The following is a 14,283-nucleotide window of genomic DNA, read 5'->3' as shown; positions in this document are numbered from 1 at the left end:
TTATATTAAACAATTTCTAAAACTGAGTGGATAAGTCAAGATAACCCTCCCAAATTTTTTAAAGGGTGCATCAATGTACTCATGTCTTATGATAGGAAATGAACCTATATACATGACCATATGACCATATACGGTATAAGACCGCTTCAAACAGGATAAATTGGGCCAAAAACCAAACACGTGATACAACATATTGCTTATGTTTATATTTTGGCATTTTTTTTTACTCATGAAAGGGAACAAGGTGGACCACCCAAATTTATCATGATACATATTGAGGTCATGTACTATGATAGCGAATGCTTAAATTGAAAAAAATTCCAAAATTTAAGGGATTGGCTATGGTACCCATCCCGGGGTGCATCAATGTACCTATGTCTTATGATAGAAAATGGACCCCTATACATGACCATATAATCATATTAAGTAATAGGACCTCATCCAAGTGAATAAATTAGGTCAAAAACGAAACACGTGGTTGTACTAAAATTTGGCAATTTCGTACCCATGAAAGGGAACGAGATGGACCACCCAAATTTATAGTAATATATATATATATATTAGGGTCTTCTACTATTATACCAAATGCTTAAATTGGGCAATTTCCAAAATAAAGAGTTGGGCCAAGGTACCCCTCCCAAATTTTTAAAGGGTGCATCAATATACCCATGTCTTATAATAGGGATTGGACCAATATACATAACCATATAATCATATAAGGTAATAGGACCTCATCCAAGGGGATATATTGGGGGGCAAAACAAACACGTGGTTGTACTAAAATTTGGCAATTTCTACCAAATGTTGAAATTGGGCAATTTCTAAAATTTAAAGGGTGGGCCAAGGTACCCCTCACAAATTTTAAAAGGAGTGCACAAATGTACCTATGTCTTATGATACGGAATAAACCCCTATACATAACCATATAACCATATAAGGTAATAGGACCTCATCCAAGGGGATAACTTACGTCAAAACCAAACACGTGGTACAACGTATTGCTTACGTTTATATTTTGGCAATTTTGTACCCCTAAAAGGGAACAAGTTGGACCACCCAAATTTATCATAATACATGTTAGGGTCCTATACTATAATACCAAATATATAAAATGAGCAATTTCTAAAATTTAGGGGGTGGGCCAAAGTACCCCTCCCAAATTTTTAATTTTGTGCACAAATGTATCTATGTCTTATGATAGGGAATAGACCCTTATACATAACCATATAACCATATAAGGTAATAGGACCTCATCCAAGAGGATAAATTGGGCCAAAAGAACAAACACGTGGTACAACGTATTCCTTACGTTTATATTTTGGCAATTTTGTACCCCTAAAAGGGAACGAGGTGGACCACCCAAATTTATCATAATACATGTTAGGGTCCGGTACTATAATAGCAAATGTTTAAATTGGGCAATTTCTAAAATTTAAGGGGTGGGCCAAGGTACCCCTCCCAAATTTTTAAAGGGGTGCACAAATATACCCATATCTTATGAAAGGGAATGGACCCCTATACATGACCATATAACTATATAGGATAATAACACCTCATCAAAGGGGATAAAATCGACCAAAAACCAAACACGTGGTACTACTTATTGCTTACGTTTATATTTTGGCAATTTTGTACCCCTAGAAGGGAACGAGGTGGACCACCCAAATTTATCATAATACATATTAGGGTCCTGTACTATAATACCAAATGTTTAAATTGGTCAATTTCCAAAATTTAAGGGGTGGGCCAAGGTACCCCTCCCAAATTTTTCAAGGGGTGCATTAATATACCCATGTCTTATGAAAGGGAATGGACCCCTGTATACGCCCATATAACTATATAGGATAATAACACCTCATCAAAGGGGATAAATTAGGTCAAGAACCCCCGAAATTTGACTTTTTGGCAATTTTTTACCCATAAAAGGGAACGACATAGACCCCTAATACTGATCGTGGTATATACTATGGTCCTAGGCTACCACACCCGATTTTTAGATTTGGCAATTTCCAAAATTTAAGGGGGGTGGTCCTATGTACCTCTGCCAAAATTTAGGGGTGGGCCATGGTACCCCTGCCAAAATTTAGAGGGGGTGGTCCTAGGTACCCCTAGGTCATTGACCCCGGGCCAAGGTCATTGACCTTTGACCTATGACGTCATAAAGGTCGGGGTCAAAGTCCAAAGTGTCCTCAGGTGCCGCGATTACTACTCTGGTGGACGGAACTGTCTTGATTTTTTTTTTATTTTGGTTGGTGAATGAGCGTGATGCCACTCCATGGACTGTCGTTTACTCTCAGGTGATGTATAACAAACCCATGTTTCGTCCCCTGTAATGATGCGATTCAGGAAAGAGTCTCCTTCATCGGAATAACGTCCCAGAAACGTCAGTGCTGCAGCCATACGCTTGGTTTTGTGCTCATCTGTGAGCATGCGAGGGACCCACCTTGCACAGATTTTTGAATAATGCAGGTAGTCTTTGACAATTTCATGAACAATTGTTCGAGACACATTAAAAAATGTTCACAGAGTTCATCAATTGTGACGCGCTGATCGTTCCTCACGCATTCGTCTACGGACCTCAGCAGCTCGTCTATAATGACAGATGGTCTTCCTGAACGCTCCTCGTCGTGTGTAGTCCCCCTCCCCAGGTTGAAATTGAGACACAAGCGCCGAACAGACGACTCGTCCATCACATTGTTTCCATACACCTCCTTTAATTGACGATGAATTTCGCAAGGTCGAATGTTTCGTGCAATTAAGAAATTTAATCACGGCCCTCACTTCGCAACTGGTGGGGTTCTCAATTCGTTTAATCATTATAAACGAGCACAGATACAACACAGGCACTGCTAGTGTCGCACAGAGCAGGCAGACAAGCCACTGACGCAGTCGTCAGCGCTTCATGCGGCGCAAGCGGGTACCACTTTCCGGATGGCCCTCGTAATTATTTATCTGTAATATAGCTACCGTTAACTGTATTCCTGCTAAGTCACTTCGAAATTACACAATTGTTTATAAAATGGTTATCAACAATATTTATCAAATTGGTTATTTTAATCTTTCTCCTCTCAGTACTATAATAACAGGTTCTTTTAATTCTGCACTATATCAATGATACGGAATGGTTTCAGAATATAACAAGTTTTTAATATTATTGAATTTTCTTTCCCAATTTGAGGTCGGTGTTAAACTGTTTTTCTCTTGTGGCCGTTGTGCAGCGAATTAACATTTATTAATCAAGCGGTACTGTTTTTTTTTCTATGTTCTAATAATTCTAAAGTATTTAGGGTGCTTAGCTACTAGGCAATTCAAACTTTTCTCAAATTGTGATTTCTTTGCTTCTAAGATCATTCAAGTGGGACTTATAATATTATTATGTCTGTACGTCCAATGCTTCAATAGATAATTCTTAAACGGAAGTGATTTTTACACCCAAATTCGTTAATAAAGTGCATTCGTTTACACGTTCACTGATAAGGATGACGTCAACGGTATCTCTTCACACGCCATTTTCTGCTATCGAAACAAAGCTAATAGAAGTTATACAGCTCGCCGTTAGATGGTGGCAAATATTCTCTATCGGTTGACATCTAACGGATGAAATAGAAACTTCCAATAAATGATCCTTTTTACTGTCTACTGGAGTTTATTATTATTTTATTTTCTTGTTTTCTTCTTCCTCTTTTTCCCATTTGCCAAAAACATTACAGTTCATTGTTTCATTTATTTTAGTTTAACGAAACGTTACCTATACTTTTAATCTGGGAAATACTCTCCTGCTATTGGTATATAAACTACACACTGTGTGTGGCGCGCTTGGATGGTGTTTATATGAGATTTTAATAGCAATTAATAAAACTCTGTGGCAGTAATATACCATAATATAGAAAGATAATTAAGCAGTATACAAAACGTTATACGAATTTCTAGTCCAGAGAATCTCAAAGAAGTTCCTTAGAGCGCCCAAATTTGACGTGAGTGAGGTCAGCATTAATATTTAGGTTTCAAGAAAAATAGGTGTTTATAACAAGTTATATATAATGAAATACGAAATTTGAACTACTAACTAACTAACTCTATAACCTATGGAACCTGGAGGTTCAATGCCGCGTTCACAAAAACTCTCCACTTGACTTCTGTCCTTCACCAACTGGATCCAGTTTCTACTTTCTATTCCTATTTCTGCGAAATCCATCTTCATTTTGTCCTCCCGTGTGCACCTAGGTCTTCCTAATGGTCGTTTTCCGATTGGATTTCCAGTTAAAACTTTGAGAAAGAAATTAGTTTTCTCTATTCTGGCTACATCACCTGCTCACCTGAGCCTCTAGACTTCATGACAATTAACAATGTTTGGTAAACGGTACAAGTTATGCAGTTCCTCGTTGTGAAGATTTCGCTGTTTCTCATTCCCGTTCTTCTTGGACCCGAATAATCTTCTCAAGATCTTGTTCACAAATACTTTCAGTCTACGTTTTTCCGTCACAGCAATCGACCATGTTTCGCAACAACACACAACAACAGGCATGATTATCGTTTTATATATTTTAAGCTGTATGTTCCTTCATTCCTCGACAGAACTCAATACGACAAGAGATTTTGAATTCAAATTTGAGCCCTTAAAATCTAAAACCATAATATAAATATTTTATTACTTCTATAGGATTCAGTTGGTGTTTCACTGAAGCAAGGCAAGATTGCATTTATGCTTCTTCTTAGTGATATATCATTTTGTTCATATGATGGGTAATGCGTATTCATATTACCTCAGCATCTTCAATTATTTTCAGTTATCTGGAAATCGTATGGTGGTCCATTCCATGTTTCACTAGTTAAACTGAGTTGACAATATTTGATAGATTTCACAATGTATGAAATATATATTTCTAGGGATCCTAATAAAAAAGATTTTACTGAAATGTGCCTATATCACATTTTAGTTCTATTTAGTGTCCTTTTGTGTGGTGAAAGTATTCATATTTCATTTATACTTGCATATTTGGATCTTATCTTATGAAGAAGTAAGAAACATTTCTCTTTCAATGACGGAGACCTTAAATGTTAGGCAGTTGCCCTCTGGCCCACCCACAAATTACGACACTGTATCGTTGGTACTCGATTCTAAACTCAACTGTATTGTAATAATATCGAGTAACTTCTACCTGCATTACATTCAACTCGCAAGAATACAGCATATGCTTGAGAAGATTTAGCACACACTGAAAATATTAAAAAAGATTTCAGAAGCTCAGACTGAGAGCTTAGTTTATCAGTCACGTTTATCAGTCTTGTGAAATTAATTCACAATGTTAATTTAAAATACTATCGGCGTCTTATAAACCTCAGTGTGCCGTTGAAGGCTTAACGTGGGATATGGAACGTCACTTTGGTTTGTTTCCAAGGCAAGCATAGTATTATCCACTGGAAATCAAACTTGCGAACAACGCTAAATAAAAAACACACGTATTAAAATCTCGGCTACTAAAAGGCACAAGAAGATTCTAATTTTAGTAGATAATTGCACGTGAAAAATAACCATGAAGTAATGAGTTTCCATGTAAAGTGCGTACGGTACCTAAAGGATCATACATAACAAACAGCGAAATGCACAAAGTGATTTTTCTTAAAATAACCCGTTCGTGACACACAGAAGATTATTATTAATGGATCTTCCTGCTGGCGTGCTAACACCTCATTTATATCTTTCATGTCGCTTCCCACCTACAATCTTGATAGTTTCAACAGCATTACCGTTCGGACAGTTTTACTCTGAACTGACTTACTATTCCCTTAGTTTCGTCATGAAGCATCTGAAGACTGTCTAATAAAACCTATATCATAAGTTATTTTTGCTACACTGTAATTTTACCCAATGTAACTTCCTTAATTAAATAGCAATCGTATTTTCTGTCTAATTATTTTTTTGAAGTAGGAGATAGGTTCACTGAGTGCACTCTATTCTAGTAGTAGACTAAATAGTAGATTCAGAAACGAAGGTTAGACGAGAAGTTTCTTGTTAATCTTATGTAGTATTGAAACTAAACTACCTAATAGATAAAAATAGGTACATACATTGTTCCAAATACATGAGAGTTCGTTTATATCTGATGAAATAAATCTTTGAGACATATGTATCAAAGTCTTCCACATATTAGTGATCTCTATTCGTAGAGAGGATGCTGGCATAGGGGAGGTCACTTACCACTTAAGCAAAGAATTCATAGTTTAATCATGGTCCATGCAATATTGCTTCCGTGTGTTTACATTATTCAATTCTTGTAACTTTCTCCTATCTACGAAGTATTATGTGGAATAATTCGATTCCCATCCATGTCCTTCAGAATAAAATGCATACCGTAATACCACCAAAATTACAAATTCCATTTTATTTCTGATAATCAATCAAAAGTCTATTTGGAAGGAACAGTTGATCAGTGATGGATAACTCACTTTTGGTGCGGTGACTAATCATGCATATTTGTGGTGGATAAAATTATATTAGTGCGTTTCAATAAAGAACTCTCGTTTCTTTCCACATTCTTATTACTCTACCTAGGTAATTCTTCTATTAATTCTTGGATCTCGGCTCAACTCGCTTCTTTTAAATTCTTTCACTCTTGAGCCAATACAAATAATACATATAATTAAATCTCTCGTACATTAATTAATAAACTCTTTGGATATACTGTTTTATAGTGACTACTAAAAGCATTTTATCTTCTTAGAACGATGTCATTATTTAAAATGCTTATGCCCAAGGGAGCATTGAGCAGCGTAATGGCTTCGAAGTTTCAGCAAGATAGAGGAAAAATTAGTGTGATATGTCGTACCAAGAAATGGGTTTGTTTTACATCCAATCTATTTTGTCATAATCACATGTGTAATTCATAAAAGGTTGTATACTTCATAATATAGTTGTGATATATATTATAAAATAAGCTAAGAAGAACTTGAGATATGAGCTATAAAAACAAAATTTTTCTTTCCTTTCTTCTATTATTCGAAAGTAGTGCCAATATTGAATTATTACTTAGTTGTTGAGGGAAGAATAGAGATAAAAAGTTTATTTGTATTGTTAACTTTAGTCCATGATCCATGGATATGTCTTTGAACTTATATTCTCTTTAAATTACTTGTTTCTGTCGTATTTTTAAACTAAAACAAATGCTATTTTTAGTTTGAACTAAGAAGAATGTGAATAAGGAAAACGTTTGCTCCTCATTTCGAAGCATATGAACTCGCATTGTGTGTTATGCTTGATAAAGACTTTTTTTTGGACAATATTATTTACGCAACAATCAGAACAATTCTTGTTACAGCGACTTGCAAAGAAAAAGTATAAGAGTATCTTTCATTTATTTACGAAACGTATTGTAAATCCAAGACAAATAAGTACAGCATTTCAGGAAAATCGCTCCAATTCGCTGAAAATGGCGGAAAGTTTATCACTTGACTTAGGTCAAGTGGTATGATCTCATAGGATCATTTAGTCTGCGGTCATTGGCCCAGTCTTGTGGTATGGCGTCATGAGGATCATGCGACTTCTAGCCATTGGCTCGGGTCACATGGTATAACGTCATAGGTCACCTGACTTCCTAATTTTGGGAAGGGTATATGTGTATAAAATATGTATTTCTGAAAGTTTTAGGTCTCCTAGCTCGTTTCCTTGGATGGGTAAAAAACTGCAAAGACTTGGAAGTCCTTTACGTTACTTGTCCTCTAACATGAATGGTTTTGTCCAATAGAGGGTATTTCACTCTCTTGCATAAGGCTCTATAGGTAGTGATGTGAGGTGGAAAATTTTCCGGAAAATTTTCCAATATATTTTTCCGGAAAATTTTCCGTTCTAAAAAATATCAGTAATCAAGTAACAATTCCTCAGCAATCATGAAATTGATTGAATTCATGTATAGAAATATTAAAAAGTGAAAGATCCTTTAACGAATCTGAAAATTTTCATGTCTCAGACAATTTTCGGTACTATGTAGGAACAAGTTAAACAATTTTTCATGAATCCAAATATTTAAGCCTTATATGAAAAAATTGAAGAACTTTTTATGAGTCGGAAAGTTTTCATCATTTTGAAGCAAGAAGTAAAACAACTTTTTTGTGAATCGGAAAGTTTTATTGCTCTTGCAGAAACAAGTGAGAGGAATTTTCATAGATCGGAAAATTTTCATCTCGATGTAGAAACAAGTGGAAAACACCTTTTCATAGGCCTGACAATTTTGAATATTATGTAAAGTGATGTTAGGTGGAACATTTTCCACTATATTTAACTGCACATAGAGCTACAAAATTAAATTTCAGCAGAGGAAAGTTACTCAGCAACAAATTATAATTTTCCAATTAGCTTTCGGAAACCGGAAAATTTTCAATTTCAAGTTGGGAAATAAAATTTTACAGTGTTTGTCTCTCTCTCTTGCTCTGCGAGCTCGTTCGTTGCTAAGCGGTTAGCATACGTGCCTTTGACATGGGAAACCTGGCTTCGATTCCCAGCGGGAACTCATATAGTTCGGATTCCACGTTAATCAGTTGGTACCTTTTTATACAGTCTCGCTGTTGAAAGGACGTTAAACTCAAAGTCAACTCAATTCAACTACTCTCTCTCTCCCTCTCTGTGTGTGTGTGTTTATCTGTGTGTGTGTGTGTGTGTGTGTGTGTGTGTGTGTGTGTGTGTGTGTGTGTGTGTGTGTGTGTGTGTGTGTGTGCAAAGTGCAGAGAACATACCTCGAGTTCGTAGAGTAAAAATATCCCATTCTATTATCTAAAATTTCAATTTATTAAAAGTCATGAATATTTTTCGATTCATAAAAACATTCTCCACTTATTCATTCGATTCATGAAAAGTTGTTATACTTGTTCCTACATAGTACTGAAAATTGTCTGAGCCGTGAAAATTATTAGATTCTTTAAACGATCTTTCACTTTTTAACATTTCTATACATGAACTCAATCAATTTTATGAATATTGACGAATTGTTACTTAATCACTGTTATTTGTTAAGAACGAAAAATTTTCCGGAAAAATATAGAAGAAAATTTTCCACCTCACATCTTAACTGAACAACGATGTAGGAATAAGTGGAGTATGTTTTTATGAATCAGAAAATTTTCCGGAAAATTTTCATTGTACAGGACAGACAATTTTTCGATTCATGAAAAATTGTTCCACTAGTTCTTACATCGTACTGAAAATTGTCTGAGTCATGAAAATTTTCAGATTTTTTACACGATCTTTCACTTTTTAACGTTTCTATATATGAATTCAATCAATTTTATGAATACTGTCGAATTGTTACTTAATCACTGATACTTAAGAACGGAAAATTTTCCGGAAAAATATAGAAGAAAATTTTCCACCTCACATCTTGACTAAACAATGAAGTAGGAATAAGTGGAGTATGTTTTTGTGAATCGGAAAATTTTCTGGGAAATTTTCATTACTGTCTATAGGTCTAAGAGCACACATACATAAACACAGGACTATAAGCCCACGTGTTAAAACATATGGAGCAAAAGGTTGGCACACCCCACACATCAAAGGAAATCACAGGTGTATACATGTCGTCAATAGCCATAAAAAAGAACGAGATAACACTTTATAAGTTCAAAAACGCTATTATAAAGGACAAGTAACGCTTAAAACTACGAAATTTGCAACTGTTGACAATTTTTACATATCCAAAAGAACGAGCCAATGCTCCCAAAACTTTCAGAAATACATATTTTGGACGCATAGAATCCTCCAAAAATTAGGTCAGGTGATCTATGACGTAATACCACATGACCAGTCAATTCGTTAGTTACATGACCCCGTGACGTCATACCATGTGACCTGGAGGTCACATGATCCCATGACGTTGTACTAGGTGACCAGAGTCAATGGCGTAAGTCACACAATGAATTCCCGCTATTTTTATCCAATTAAAGATATTTGCCTGAAATGTGGGGTTTACTACTGATGTCCCCATAGTATCATTTCTCTTACAAACACAAGATCGTTACCAAATGATATGAAAATGTCATCATCATAGGCACTCTGCCATTATTGGCAAGTCAGTTGCTACAACTGAGGTGCTTTCATGCAAAACGGTCTTCATCTAATCTCTTTGTCTTAAGGCACGATTTTTCAGTTCTGAATCAAGTACATTGCCCTTCGTCTTCCTCTATCTTTGCTGCTACCATAGTTTCTCCCACGTCTATGCGATATAGTTCCTTTTCAACCAACGTCTCTTCCTTATTTTAATTATATCTAAAATAATTTTTATCTTTCCCTTTTCCGTTCAACCAAGTTGAGTTGAGTTGATTTAATTTAGCGTTCTTTCCAGCAGAGAGGCTATATGAGACGTGGGCCTACTGATTAACGTGGAATCCCTACCACATGAACTCCCGTCAGGAAGCGAACCAGAGTCTTTCACGCCAAAGGCGCGTACGCTAATCGCTTAGCCATGAGGGAGTTCCCCGTTCAACCAAGTTAGTTCTCTACATTCTTGTTCTTTCCCACATTTTGAAAGCTTCTAGCTATTTCATTGCTTTGCATAACATATATATTTCTGCCCTATAGAATTGAATATTCCAAACAAATCATTTGATAAGCCTTTTTTCTTAACTCTTTATTCAATGATCCGCAAAATAGACTGTTCTTCGCTCTAAATGCTCATTTCGTCATTTCTGTAATTGCTTTCGTTTCATGCTCTCATTTCAAGGCATCACTAATAATTCTACCCAGGTATCGAAAACTAGTCACCTCTTCTATTTTCCCCTTCTATTTCTACATTTGATACCGCTCGCTTCGTTCCAATAACTATATTTTTTTGTCTTTCTAATATATTGATATGTTATATTCTTGATGTCGTGCTATATTCTTCGCAGTCTTTCAAGGTTTTCAACATCTTGATTTTTCAGATCCCGAAAAAAACCATATTATCTATAAACCTAATGCACCTAAGGATTGTACGTCCTACGAAATTTCATCTTTTTTATGTAGGCATATTTTTACTATATCTTTAAGATGAATATTAAATAATATCAGCGAGAAACAACATGTCTGTCGAACTTCCCCTCCACAAGTCTCCTGTCATTTTCCTCTACTCTAACACTTACATGTTCGTTCATATATGACTTCTATATAAGTCTTTGATGTTTCCAACTCAACCTAACTTTACTTAGAACTCCTACCAATAATGCCCAGTTCACGCTTTCAAAAGAGTATTCTTCTACATCAAGGGCACACCAGCACCACCTCGTGCAATACGAGTGCTGCTCTTTGTGCTAATTGTGGCTAGAGTAGTCATGGTGCGAAACCCTGTAAAGCGATCAAGCCCTTTTCTGTTAATTATAAGGGAGAGCATTCTACTTGGTGTCCAGACTGTCCAGCATTTCAACGGAAGAAACGTATCCGGTAGTTAATGGTTGTCGAGAAGATCTCTGTTGCTGATGCTAAACGTCGTTTGAAAGAAAGCATCCCATCTTCACTTTCTGTGTCGTTTGCTACTGTTGCAGCTACTTCTGACAAATCTGTTGCAATCCAGACACCTGACGGTTCCACCTAAACCTAGCTTGTCTCTGATAATCTTTGTCTGCCAAAGACCCCAGTTGCCTTGACAAGCGAACCTGCGGTGGTCTTCGGCGATCGCTTTCTGTCGCTGGCCATACATTTAGCCAGCATATCCGCAGTCTTAACAATACGGTTCTCTCCACGTAGAGACCGAAATCTACTCCAGTTAGTAAACCACCTGCATCTTCTCTGAAAGCTGACAGAGTGGAAGACGAACTGATGGATAAGGAGTGGACTGTGTTTAGACCCCATGAGAAGGTTCGCTTAAAACGTTGATATCTTCCATTATGGCGCTTCTCCAGTGGAATCTTAATGGCTTCTGTAGTAATCTTGAAGAATAGAAACAACTCATTTTCGACCACGGGGTGAATTTCTGTAGACAGAATTCACTAGTAATTGGGAACACTTGGTTCAATCAGCACAAGAGAAGAAGATATACATGGAAATCACCAATAGACGGCGGAAGATATCAGAGAGACTATATTATGATTCAGGACAGATATCGAAATAGCTTAAAGAACGCGAAGACCCTTCCCGGGGCTGATATTTTCTCTGATCATAATCTTGTGCTGGCCGAAGTAGATATTCAACTGAACAATGTAGGCAGAAGAAAAGTAGGTAACAAAGTGTTGAATACTGAAAAGTTGAAAAACGAGGAAATAAGAAATCTTTTCGCTGAAAAATTCGAAGAAAAATGTTCAAACGAGGAAAGAATAGGCGCAGGTAGTAACGCACAGTGGGAACATATTAAACGTTGCCTACAGCAGGCTGCAGAAGAAACAGTAGGTTACCGCGAACACAAAACTGCTAAGAAACCATGGGTTACAGAGCAGATGTTGCAGAAAATGAGGGAGAGGAAGATGTGGAAACAGGTTGATACAGAAGAGGGCAGAAAGATGTACAGAAAGTTAAATAGTGAATTACGAAAAGAAACAGACAGAGCGAGGGAAGAGTTCTACAAAAGAAAATGCGAGGACATAGAAGAATTAGAAAGAGTTGGGAAATATGAGGAAATGTACAAGGAGGTGAAATCTATGGAATTTCGGAGGAAACAAGGGAGTATTATGATGGCAGTAGAAAATAAGAATGGGAAGGTAGTCAGCGAGAGAAATGAGGTCAAAGGAAGGTGGAAAGAATACGTTGAAGACTTATATGAGAGTAGGGATAGACCATGTAGCCTAAAAGTTGAAGTGGAAAATGAAGTTGGCGAGGATGATAAAGGATTTAGTATTCTTCGGGATGAGTTTGAAAAGGCAATATCCGAGATTAGGAATGGAAAGGCAACAGGAATAGATTACATACCAATCGAATTCATTAAAAATATAGGAGACAAGGGAAAGAAAGAGTTGTGGCGACTATGCAATGAAATATATGAAACAGGAGAATGGCAAAAAGACTTTCTGAAAACTATCATGATACCGATGGCTAAGAAATCGAACCCAAAGAGATGTGAAGATTATAGAACTATTAGTCTCATATCTTATGCAGCTAAAATTCTGCTCCGAATACTGAACAGAAGGTTATATGGAAGAACAAATAAAAATGTTGAGGAAGAGCAGTTCGGGTTCAGAAGAGGCAAGGGCACAAGAGATGCTATTGGATTATTAAGGGTGATCGGTGAAAGATTTATAGAAAAAGGGAAAGAGGTGTATGTTGTACTTATTGATCTAGAAAAGGCTTTTGACCGCGTGAATTGGGAATTGTTGTTGGGAGTTATAACAAAGAAAGGGTTGGAATGGAAAGATAGAAGACTCATAAGAAACTTATACATGAACCAACAAGTAAGTGTTAGGATAGGGGAAGAACTGACGGAAGAGAGTGCAATTGGAAGGGGAGTTCGACAAGGATGCTGCCTCTCGTCAACACTATTTAATGTCTATCTAGAAGAGATAGTGAAGAAGAGCCTACATGATGATGATGGCATTTCGGTAGGAGGTAGAATGATTAGATGCATAAGATTTGCAGACGATATGGTGCTTGTAGCAGAATCTGAAAATAAAATCAATAAAATGTTAGAAAAAATGAGAAAGGGCTTTGAAGAATATGGGATGAAAATAAATGTTAGAAAGACAAAAGCCATGGTAATTGGAAAGAAGGGGTCTGTGTCAAATGTAAAAGTAGGAGGGGGGAAAATAAAACAAGTGAATAGTTTTCAATACCTGGGTAGTATTCTTAGTAATGACATGAAATGCGAACGTGAAATAAAAGCAAGGATAGGAATGGCGAAAGAAGCCTTTAAAAGAAAGAAAAGTCTGTTTTGTGGGACCTTGAACAAAGAGTTGAGAAAAAGACTCATAAAATGCTTCGTGTGGAGTGTTGTACTGTATGGGGTGGAAACGTGGACATTACGTAAAGGTGACGAAAATCGACTGGAAGCCTTCGAAATGTGGGTGTGGAGAAGAATGGAAAGAATTAGTTGGGTCGAGCGGAAAACGAATGAGAGAGTGTTAGAAATGGTGGGTGAGAAAAGAACACTTTTAGACTATTAGGAAGAGGAAGAGAAACTGGTTGGGACATTGCCTAAGAAGAGATTGTATCATGAGGGACGTCCTAGAGGGTATGGTGGCTTGAAAGAGAGGGAGGGGGCGAAGGAGACTACAATTAATGAATGATATTTAAACAGAAAGATCATACGCGAAGACGAAAAGGTTAGCGGAGGACCGTGGAGCGTGGAAGCTTCTCAGCTGCGGGAAGAGACTTGCCAATAAAGGCAAAATACCTATGAT

The sequence above is a fragment of the Thermobia domestica genome, chromosome 7 (assembly GCF_964235325.1).
Source record: "Thermobia domestica chromosome 7, izTheDome1.hap1.1, whole genome shotgun sequence".
In the NCBI taxonomy this organism is placed as follows: domain Eukaryota; kingdom Metazoa; phylum Arthropoda; class Insecta; order Zygentoma; family Lepismatidae; genus Thermobia; species Thermobia domestica.
Note: the sequence above shows the minus strand (reverse complement) of the source record.